Genomic DNA, 11,459 nt, shown 5'->3' with positions numbered 1-11,459 from the left:
TGAAAAACACATGACACAACAGATATGAAGGCAAAATACTGAACTGGAAAATTACCTCAAGAAGTCAGACTCAGCATGCAGCAATACTAGAAAAATTGAAACTTACATGCAAAATATGACAGATGCACATTTCCAAAAGCTGACATATTCCAATTAATAAATTCTGAATAAAACTTTTTTCTACTTTTGTTGTCTGATCATTTGTTTTTTCTATTCGCTTTGGTCCCAGTGTCTTCTGTTTTATGCAGTGTCTTCTTTCCATTTGATATTTTTCTCTCACCGTGTCCACCATCCTCCTGTGTCCTTATGAGGCTATTTTCAAAGCACTTAGCCTTCCAAAGTTCCATAGAAACCTATGGAACTTTGGAAGGCTAAGTGCTTTGAAAATATGCCTCTATGTGTCCTGTCTACCATCTGTAGGCCTGTCCCTATCCTTTCTCCAGTTTCAGCATCTGCCTTCAAAGTGTTCCGATCCAGCCCTTAAATTCAGCAATTTCCCCTCCATGCATATCCAGCATTTCTTCTCACTCCCCTCCTTCCATGTGCATCTACTTTCCTCCCCTCCCCTACATCCATGTCCAGCATTTCTCCTCTATCCCTTCCCCTCCATCCATGTGCATCTCCTTCCTTTATCTTTTCTTCCCTCCATTCCTCTCCAACATTTCTCCTCTCTCCCCTGCCCTCCATGTCCAGCAATTTCTCCTCTCTCCCTGGGCCCTGCCCTCCCATGCTCCTCTGTCCCTGCCCCCTCCATTCATCCCTATAAAGCAATTCCCCTCTCTCCCTGAGCCCTGCCCTCCCATCCCTGCTCCTCTGTCCCCTGCCCCCTCCATTCATCCCTATCCAGCAATTCCCCTCTCTCCCTGAGCCCTGCCCTCCCATGCTCCTCTGAACCCTGCACCCTCCATTCATCCCTATCCAGCCCTCTCTCCCTGAGCCCTGCCCTCCCATGCTCCCCTGCCCACTCCATTCATCATCCTTATCCAGCAATTCCCCTCTCTCCCTGAACCCTGCCCTCCCATCCATGCTCCTCTCCCCTGCCCCCTCCATTCATCCCTATCCAGCAATTCCCCTCTCTCCCTGAGCCCTGCCATCCATGTCCAGGTCCTCTCTCCCTTGCCCTCCCACTCCCATGTTCAACTGCCTGCCCCCTGGCGCCCTCTTCTCCCCCCAACCAACAAGGATCATTTTTCTGTTAAATTTACCCTCCGTTGCCGACTCGCCGGAATCTGACTGGACAGCACAGCAGGCAGCATCATCGAAAGCACTCCTCCCCTCCCGAGTCCCCCCGACGTCTCTAGCAGAACGCAGAAGCTCTTCCTGATTCATTCATTCTCAGTGTCCCGCCCTCGAGGGGCCCTATGCGGCCGCCTCGGTCACCTCGGCCTAAGACCGGCCCTGCTTCTAGCTATGGCCACCGCCTTGTCACACTGTTTCATCGCCTTCAGATCCTCAGATACTATCACCCCAAGATCCCTCTCCTCGTCCGTACATATCAGACTCTCACCGCCTAACACAAATGTAACTCAAGTGGCAGCGGTCGGCAATATACAACTTTGTGTTGAATCTGGAAATGCAACATGATGTTCTACCAGACCACAGGATCTCTAGCATGTACTAGGGGAGAACCAGGCAGTTGGGTTGTCGGTATTGGCTACATGAACAGTCATGAGTTTCATTTGTATGCCTAGGAGACATAACATAAACATTGAAGTGATGAGTTCTTAATATTCTGACATCCAGACTAACTGGAATTTCCCCAGGATAGGGTGAAGATGATATGTACATTATATGTGAATATGTGAAAAGGAACTAGCAATCAAGGAGGACACATGTGAGAGTTAGAGGGTGACAGGAGTACAAGAAGGAGAACCTATCTTCTATACTCATGGTCCACAGGTTCACAGAGTAGATTCAAACACATTCATTTCCTGGACCTAAAGGAGCATGTAGAGTATGATATGAGGTACTGTGTCTGAACCTAACTGTCCCCAATCCACTACTAACATGCAACTGTCAGCCTTCCAGTCAAACTTGTGCAATATAAAATACTGTCCTCAAAAAGCCACGAGTGTCCCTGACACTATGTCCTCTTTGTACTATGCTTAAAACCCTTTAAAGTTATACTGGTGAAGTGACACAAGGGGTATGAGGCCACCCTGTCATACCTGGTGTGCTAGATTACTTTCCTCTGGTTACAAACATCACAGACATCATTATCAAAGTGTAGTGGACTGTTCCTGCTCACCTTCAACAAAGGGGAGTTGCTATAAATTTTGACACTGAAGGAGAGTGGAATATGTAAACCCACTAGGCTTGCACATGTATGGGCTTAGAAAGAAACTAGCCATAGCTACTCATCAACAATAGCTATGTAGTGTGATTCTCTGTGGCATTTAGCATCTGCTGAGGACACTACCTCAACTTTACTCTTAGAAAGGGGTCATGCTCATGTCTGACAAGGGAGTTGGAAACATATTTCTGACTTGAGGGTGGGGTGCTATTTCATAACCATTTATGTCTCTGCATCATTGCCCAAGAGCAACTTACACACACACAAAGCAGGGAGAAAATGCGCTTAAGCTGAAGCATATGTTCAAATGAATCCGCAGCAAGCGGAGAACGCGAACTCCCCACGGGAAAACACAGGTATAAGTTTTTTTATCATATGTTATTGCTTTACTGTGGTTTTTTTATCATATGTTATTGCTTTACTGGTGGTTTTTTATCATATATGTTTTATGTTTTACTTAATTTTTCTTTATTTGCATATGTATGTTTTTATAGACTCCTGATGCAGGCCTGATGGCCGAAACACAACAGTTGTGTCGATCTTTTCATCAATAAACAAGTTTTTTAAGATTCTTGTCTCCAGGATTTGAATTTCCTGTGGTCAAACATCCCACTCTCACTTATACTTAAGCTGAAGCAACCTCCTGAGCAAATGCTTATACAACTGCTCATAACATAACTGGAGGGTACAGTCACCATGTTACATAACCATGTGTTCTCCACAAAAAAAAACGTCAACACAATGTCTGCAGGGTAATCTGAATGGAGCTGTTTCTGGGGGACTTCGTTTATGTTACAAACAATTTTTCTCTAAGGTAGCCTTGTCCGACCTTTTTCATTCGAGAGACACATTTTTATATTTTGCAACATTTTGACGCCCCAACAATACAGTCATACTTGTGGCACGTTTTGTCAAATAGTGGTCAATATGACAGTGTGTGGTGCCCTCCTCACCCATCAGCAAGTCTCCCTCTGTCAAGTTTCCCCTCCCACCATTAATCCACTCTCCATGTCCCTCTCATGTAGCCCCCAGTCCTCACCCAGTTTCTTTCTCTCACTTTCTCATGTACTCCTCAGCCTTCAATGCAGTCTCTCATGTGCTCTCATGTACCCCTCCCACAATCTTCTCACACTCTCTTTCTCCTGACCTGCCTTTAGCATGCAGAAGTTTGAGTAGGAGTCCTGCTTTCCTACTGTGACTGCACTCTCCTCCCAGCTTGAGCCTCACAGTGCTAGAAGGTTTGCATTTATCCTTGTGTTTGCAAAGTCTCACAAGACTTCCAACTGTGAGACCTACCAGGACATCCTGCACCTCACAGCTGAAAGTGTGTAGAGAGACATACATAAGTAATAAGAAATGCCATACTGGGAAAAGACCAAGGGTCCATCGAGCCCAGCTCCTGTCCACGACAGTTGGCCAATCCAGGCCAAGGGCACCTGGCAAACTTCCCAAACATACAAACATTCTATACATGTTATTCCTGGAATTGTGGATTTTTCCAAGTCCGTTTAGTAGCGGTTTTATGGACTTGTCCTTAGGTTTATGGACTTTGCCACTAGGATGAAATATTCTTGCTGTAAGCCTCACTTCAATTGCCATGCTTCTTGGGGGCCAGATAGAAACACTAGGTGGGCTTGGTTTCTAGGCTGTGGCCTATAGGTGCAACAAGCTGGCTCTAAAGTGAACACTCTTGCTCTCCGTATAACCTCAACCTAGAGGGGCCAAGATCAGAGTCTGTGGCTGTTGGCTGCCAATTATGTGGGATGGTTCACAACAGAGTACAGACAGACTCCACTTATGACCCCAGAAAGCCTGAGATTGACTACACCACCAGAAGGATTACCCACTACTCTGACAGAGTGTAAGGCACATAGGGCAGTTGACATACAAAACGCAGGGCAGCATAGGGTAGTTCCATACCATTATGCTCCTCATTGTAATCAAGGTGTATAGGTGTCCTCTAAGACACAAACTCAAAATGCTGCCAGTGGATAAGTCAAACAATACACACCAGATAACATGATGAGCATTACTGACATACATCAGCTAGAGAACACACAATACAGGTGACCCTCAGGGGGAGGAATGCTGGCTTCGGGCCTAACCCCTGGTAAGCCTTTCCTTGGCTGAGAGGTGCCCAGCTCTCCCAACGGCTGCCTTTCAGGTGCTGTGGAGGACTTGCAGCTCATCTGCATATCCTCACAGCCTTCTCCGGGTGACTCCCAGGTCCACTCTGATCCACTCAGGGCCTCCGCTCTATGGTGCCCAGTGTTCCCACCAGGTGATGTGGAGGATTTGCAGCCCTTCTGTATATCCCCACAGCTCTCTCGGGGGTGATTTCTAGGTCCAACCAATCTTCCCGGGGCCTCGCTCCAGGTGCCCAGGGTTTCCAGGTGCTTTTTTTGGCTAAGGTCAGGTGACCCTCAGGGGGAGGAATGCTGGCTTCAGCCTAACCCCTAGTAAGCCTTTCCTTGGCTCAGAAGTGCCCAGCTCTCCCAACGGCTGCCTTTCAGGTTCTGGTGGAGGACTTGCAGCTCATCTGCATATCCTCACAGCCTTCTCTGGGGTGACTCCCAGGTCCACTCTGATCCACTCAGGGGCCTCCGCTCTAGGTGCCGCGTGCCGTCATTTCTCTTTACATTTATATTTTTCCCCAGTCACTACTTATGGCACCAGTACACTTTCTCTTCCAGGTACTGTCCCTTCCTAATCTGTTTCTCCATCTGAAACCACTGCACACTGCATGAACACATTGCCTACCCTCTGCTTTCATCATCTTACCATCTCTTTTGTCCCCTTCCTTCTTCTCAGCTCTCAACCTTCAACATTTCCTTCCTTCCATTCATCCATCTCCTTTCTATCTGAGTACATGTTGCCTTCGTCGCTGTCGTCATACCTCTCCAACTCCGTTCTCTCTTGTTCCTTCTCCTGCACTCCACTGGGGATATCGATCCCAATCCTGGTCCTCCACATCAGCTCTCCTCCTATTTGTGCAGGTCACACCATGATGTGTCCAATCTAATCTCTGTTCCTCTCCTCCCCCTTCTTGCCTGCCTTTCTCCGTGTGCTCTGTGAAATGCCTGTTCTGTCTGTAACAAACTTTCCTACATCCATGACCTGTTTATCTCTCGTTCTCTCCATCTGTTTGCCCTAACTGAAACTTGGCTTTGCCCTGAAGACTCTGCTTCAGTCGCGGCCCTATGCCATGGAGGTTATCTTTTCTCACATACTCCTCGCCTGGTTGGCCGTGGAGCGGCAGAGGTGGTGTCGGTCTACTACTTTCACCCTCTTGTAGATTTCAACCTCTTCTTCCACCTCAGTCTCACTGCTTTTCTTCCTTCAAAGTCCACTCCATCTATTCACTCCTCTGCCTCTCCGAGTAGCAGTCATTTATCGACCTCCTGATAAGTCCCTTTCTTCCTTTCTTACTGACTTTGACACCTAGCTTTCCGTACAGCGCTGCGTAACCCTGGCAGCGCTATAGACATGCTAAGTAGTAGTAGTAGTTCTTTGAACCTTCATCTCCTTCCCTCATTCTTGGGGATTTTAACATTCATGCTAATGATCCCTCTGACTCTTATGCTTCTCAGTTTTCTCGCTTTAACATCCTCTTTCAATCTTCACTGTGATCCAGTACCCCCACTCACCAGAATGGCCACTGTCTTCATCTATCCTATTCTACAACTCTCACTCTCCAGCTTCTGTGCCTCACTCTTCCCCCTCTCTGACCATCGTCTGATAACTTTCAACACTTAAACACCCTCATCCCCAGTCCTGTCCAATCTCAACCATACATTTAGAAATCTTCAGGCTATTGACCCTTCTACTCTGTCCTCCAGTGTTTCAATCTCTTATCTACCACTATGTTATCCAAGTCTGTCAATGAGGCTGTCTCTTCCTATAATACTATTCTCATCCTCTGCTCTAGAAATGCTTGCTCCTCCCATTCCCCATCCTGTAAGTGTACCAAACCCCAGCCTTGGCCGACCTCTAGAATCCGCTACCTACGTTCCTGTGCCCGCTCTGCCGAACGCCTTTGGCTGAAATCCCGTGCCCATCTGACTTCATACGTTTCAAATTCTTGCTGACCTCCTTCCAGTCTGCTCTTCTACTTGCCAACAGGATTATTTCATCCAGTTGACAAATTCTTTAGTCTCAAACCCTCGACATTTCTTTGTCACAATGAACTCTCTCCTCAAAATGCCTTCACCTCCAACTCCCTCGTCACTTTCTCCCAGACTCTGGCTGAGTACTTCATGATAAGGTTCACAAGATTAAACTTGAATTCTCAACCAGGTCACCTCCCACCTCTCCTTCCCTAGTCCATTCTCTCAACCCTCCAACCCCTTCCTCCTTTTCTTCCTTTTCTGAAATCACTGAAGAGGAAACTACACATCTTCTTTCCTCCTCAAAACTAACTACCTGTTCCTCTGATCCTATTCCCACCCCTCTACTTAACACTATCTCTCCTACTGTCATCCCTTTTAATCTTCATATCCTCAATCTTTCACTCACTGCCTTCCTGATGCCTTCCAACATGCCATAGTCACACCACTCCTTAAAAACCTTCATTGGACCCTACCTGTCCTTCAACTATCGCCCCATCTTCCCTCCTCCCTTCCTATCCAAGATACTTGAATGGGCTGTTCTCCAAAGACAAGCAGGCCAATATTCTCACTGATGGGTGACGTCACGTCGGCCCAGAGGACTTTCTAGCAAGTCCATGACAAAACTAAAAAATGTTCCCCCGTCGCGCGGGCGGATGCAGTGCGCATGCGCGCGTCCACTTCCCGCCCGCCCGCGCGGGCACATTCCTCAGTTTTTCTTCTCCGCGTCTGAGGTGACACGGAGCTCGACCTTCGTCTTCGTGTTCCTCCTGTGCCCGGAGGTGAAGATTAAAGAAGAAAGCGAAGTATCCTTTCTAGTTATCTTAGATATTTTCTCGTTTATTAAGTTTCCTTTCTTTTAGCCTGCGATTTTATTTAAATCGCTCGGTCGGGTTTTTTTCCCCCTTTTTTCTTTTTCTTTTTTCTTTTGTGTCATCTTTTTATAGACCAATCGCGTCTTTTGATTTGGCAGGGATAGTTTTTCCCGAGATGTCAACGAAGACGCCCAGCGGCTTCAGCCTTGTGCCCGCTGTATCGGGCCATCTCTGGCACTGACACACACTCGTGGTGTATTCAGTGCCTTGGGCCGGACCACCGCTCGGAGAGCTGTAAGTTGTGGTCTCGCCATGAAGAAGCGACACTGCTCTCTCGACACGCCCAGAGAGAGAGAAAGATTTTTGGGCCCGGTTGCTTCAGCGTCGGCGCAGTCGGCGTCGTCTAAGGCGGCGCCGTCCAAATCGGCGCCGGGGAAGTCGGTGCCGGTGGAAGTCGGGTGCCGGTGAAGTCGGTGCCGTCAAGGACGATGTCCTTCAGGGCCGGCGTCGTCGAGGTCGACGTCGAAGGAAGCGTCGGCACCGGGAGGACCGGGACAGGCTGCCATTCGACCGATGCACGCTGGGAGCAGTGATGCATCGAGTGGGTCTCCACCCACCTCGGCGCCTCCTGCTTTGCAGACCCCCCGGGACCGTCCTGCGTCGGACCCGGCCCCGAAGAGACGTGTGGATTCCACGTCCTCTTCTCCGGTGCCGAGGAGTCTCGACGACATGCGTCGGGCGAAGGCCAAGAGGCATCGTCGTCGATCTCCTTCGAGACACGGCACCGGGAGCTCCGGGTCATCGATACACTCGATACCCCGAGAAGCGTCGGTGCCGAGAGGACCGCTCTCCCTCTATTACTGAGGTTCCGCGCGTGGGGTCACTGGCAGCCGAGTCCCCACTCCCCAACCTCAGCAGACTTTGCCTCCGATGCCTCAACCGACCCCGCAGCATCTTCCGGCACCAACTCTGGATGAGCGTAGCAGGCCCATGTTCCCATTTTTTATGGACATGATGCAGCAGTGGCAGTCGGCATCGAGGTTGTCGGTGCCGACGGCGTCAGCGGTGCCGGTGTCGATGTTTTCAGAGGCACCGGTGCCGACGGCGTCGGAGGTGTCGACATTGCCGGTGCCGGATGTTTCTGCATCAGGCCTTCAGCCTGTGGTGAGGTCTGTCTCACCGGTGTGCAGCCTCGGCGCCGGGTGTCTTTGACTTCCCGAGTTGACTCTCCCGAGACATCGGGGCAGGAAGCTTCTCCGGAGTCTCAAGGACCGTCAACTTCTCGGCATCATCATAGAGGCCGTCAAGCCTCTTCGTCGAGACGGGCTCAGATCCGGACGGCTCTGTCTGAGCTTTTAGCCCCATCTGACAATACCTCATCTGAGGATGATGAAGGAGTGCATGGGGAGTTCTCTGGCGAGGATTCTCAAGGCAGTCCATCTGACTCCACTCCCTCGCCACAAAGGCAGCTGTCTCCTCCCGAGAGCTTGTCTTTTTTCATCTTTTGTTCGGGAGATGTCTGAGGCCATCCCCTTCCCCGTGGAAATTGTGGACGAGCCCAGAGCCAAAATGCTTGAGGTTCTGGACTATCCATCTCCACCTTCATCTTCTGCCACAGTTCCTTTTCATGAGACTCTTAAGGAACTTATGCTGAGGAACTGGGAGAAGCCTTTTTCTAGTCCAACCGTCCCCAAAAAAGTTGAGTCCCAATACCGGATCCACGGGGAACCCAGTCTCATGCAGACCCAATTGTCTCATGATTCAGCGGTGGTGGATTCCGCTCTCAGAAGAGCCAAGATTTCCAGGAACTTCTCCTCGGCGCCCCCGGGGCGGGAGTTTGCAACTCTGGACTGTTTTGGGAGGAAGGCGTATCAGGCCGGTCTGCTCGCCACCAAGATCCAGTCATACCAACTCTTTACGAGTATTCATTTACGGAACTCTGTGAGGCAACTTGAGAGTTTGGTTGATACACTCCCTGAGGAGAAAGCCGAACCCTTTCGTCAAGTGATCAGGCAGCAGAAGGCGTGTCGCAAGTTCCTGTCCAGGGGCATTTTTGACACTTGCGATGTGGTATCTCGCTTTTCTGCTCAAGGTATAGCGATGCGCAGGCTCTCATGGCTGCGTGCCTCTAACCTGGAGGAAAGAACTCAGCGGAAGATAGCAGATATCCCATGCCGGGGGGATCACCTTTTTGGAGAGAAGGTAGAAGAGATGATTGATCATCTCTACCAGCGTGATAACGCTATGGACTCTCTCTCCCGCCGGGCGCCTTCTGCAACCACTTCCACTGCTAGGAAGTTTTTTAAGGGAAAGAGAAGTGCTCCCTATGCTTCTAGGAACCGCAGGTACACTTCTTATTCCCATCAGCCGGTTCAGGCTCGACCCCAGCCCGCTCGCTCTCGTCAGCAGCGGGCACCGAAGCAGCCCCCTGCAGCTCCCCAGCAAAAACCAGGGACGGGTTTTTGACTGGCTCCAGCAGAGCATAGCCGAAGTCAAAGTGCCTGTACCGAACGATCTGCCGGTCGGAGGGAGGTTAAAATTTTTTCACCAAAGGTGGCCTCTCTTAACCTCCGATCGGTGGGGTCTTCAAATAGTCCGGTACGGGTACACCCTCAATTTGATTTCCAAACCTCCAAATTGCCCACCAGGAGCTCAGTCTTTCAGCTCCTACCACAGGCAGGTACTTGCAGAGGAACTCTCCGCCCTTCTCAGCACCAATGCGGTCGAGCCCGTACCACCAGGGCAAGAAGGGCTGGGATTCTATTCCAGGTACTTCCTTGTGGAAAAGAAAACAGGGGGGATGCGTCCCATCCTAGACCTAAGGGCCCTGAACAAATATCTGGTCAAAGAAAAGTTCAGGATGCTTTCCCTGGGCACTCTTCTTCCTATGATTCAGGAGAACGATTGGCTATGCTCTCTGGACTTAAAGGACGCTTACACTCACATATCGATACTTCCAGCTCACAGGAAGTATCTTCGATTTCGGCTGGGATCACAGCACTTTCAGTACTGTGTTTTGCCTTTTGGCTTGGCGTCTGCACCCAGGGTTTTTACAAAGTGCCTGGCAGTTGTGGCAGCGTCGCTACGCAGACTGGGAGTGCATGTGTTCCCTTATCTAGACGATTGGCTGGTGAAGAACACCTCTCCGCAAGAAACTTTGCAGTCCATGCGGATGACTACTCAGGTGCTAGAGATGCTGGGCTTTGTCATCAATTATCCCAAGTCCCATCTCGTCCCAGTTCAAAGATTGGAATTCATAGGAGCTCTGTTGTGCACACAGCTTGTGCTTATCTCCCAGGACCCAGAGCAGACAGACTTCTGTCTCTGGTTTCCAAAGTACAAGCATCTCAGCAGGTCACAGCTCGGCAGATGTTGAGATTGCTTGGCCACATGGCCTCCACAGTTCATGTGACACCCATGGCACGTCTACACATGAGATCGGCTCAATGGACCCTAGCTTCTCAGTGGTTTCAGGCCACAGGGAATCTAGAGGATGTTGTCCGGCTGTCCACCAATTTTCGCAATCTGGTCTTGGGACGCCCATTCCAAATTCCTCAGCCTCAAAAAGTGCTGACGACGGATGCATCCCTCCTCGGGTGGGGAGCGCATGTAGATGGGCTTCACACTCAAGGAGCTTGGTCTCTTCAGGAGAGGCATCTCCAGATCAACCTCCTGGAATTGCGAGCGATCTGGAACGCTCTGAAGGCCTTCAGAGATCGGCTAGCCAACAAAATTGTTCTCATTCAGACAGACAATCAAGTGGCGATGTATTACACCAACAAGCAAGGGGGTACCGGATCTCGTCCTCTGTGCCAGGAGGCCGTGCAGATGTGGCTATGGGCCTATCAAAACGGAATGTTTCTCCAAGCCACTTATCTAGCCGGTGTAAACAACGGTCTGGCCGACAGGCTGAGCAGAGTTATGCGGCCTCACGAGTGGTCCTTGAACATGACTATTGCCAAAAAGATCTTTCGAGTTTGGGGAACTCCATCGATAGATCTTTTTGCTTCCCAGGACACTCACAAGGTTCCTCAATTCTGTTCCAGACTTCAGGCCCACGGCAGACTAGCGTCGGATGCCTTCCTCCTTTTTTGGGGGACAGGACTCCTGTATGCTTATCCTCCCATCCCTTTAGTGGGGAAGACTCTCCTGAAACTCAAGCAGGACCAGGGAACCATGATTCTGATAGCGCCCTTTTGGCCCCGTCAGATATGGTTTCCCCTTCTTCTGGAACTTTCGTCAGAA

The sequence above is a fragment of the Microcaecilia unicolor genome, chromosome 1, assembly GCF_901765095.1.
Source record: "Microcaecilia unicolor chromosome 1, aMicUni1.1, whole genome shotgun sequence".
In the NCBI taxonomy this organism is placed as follows: Eukaryota; Metazoa; Chordata; class Amphibia; order Gymnophiona; family Siphonopidae; genus Microcaecilia; species Microcaecilia unicolor.
The sequence above is the reverse complement of the archived record's forward strand: the minus strand, read 5'-3'. Positions refer to the sequence as shown.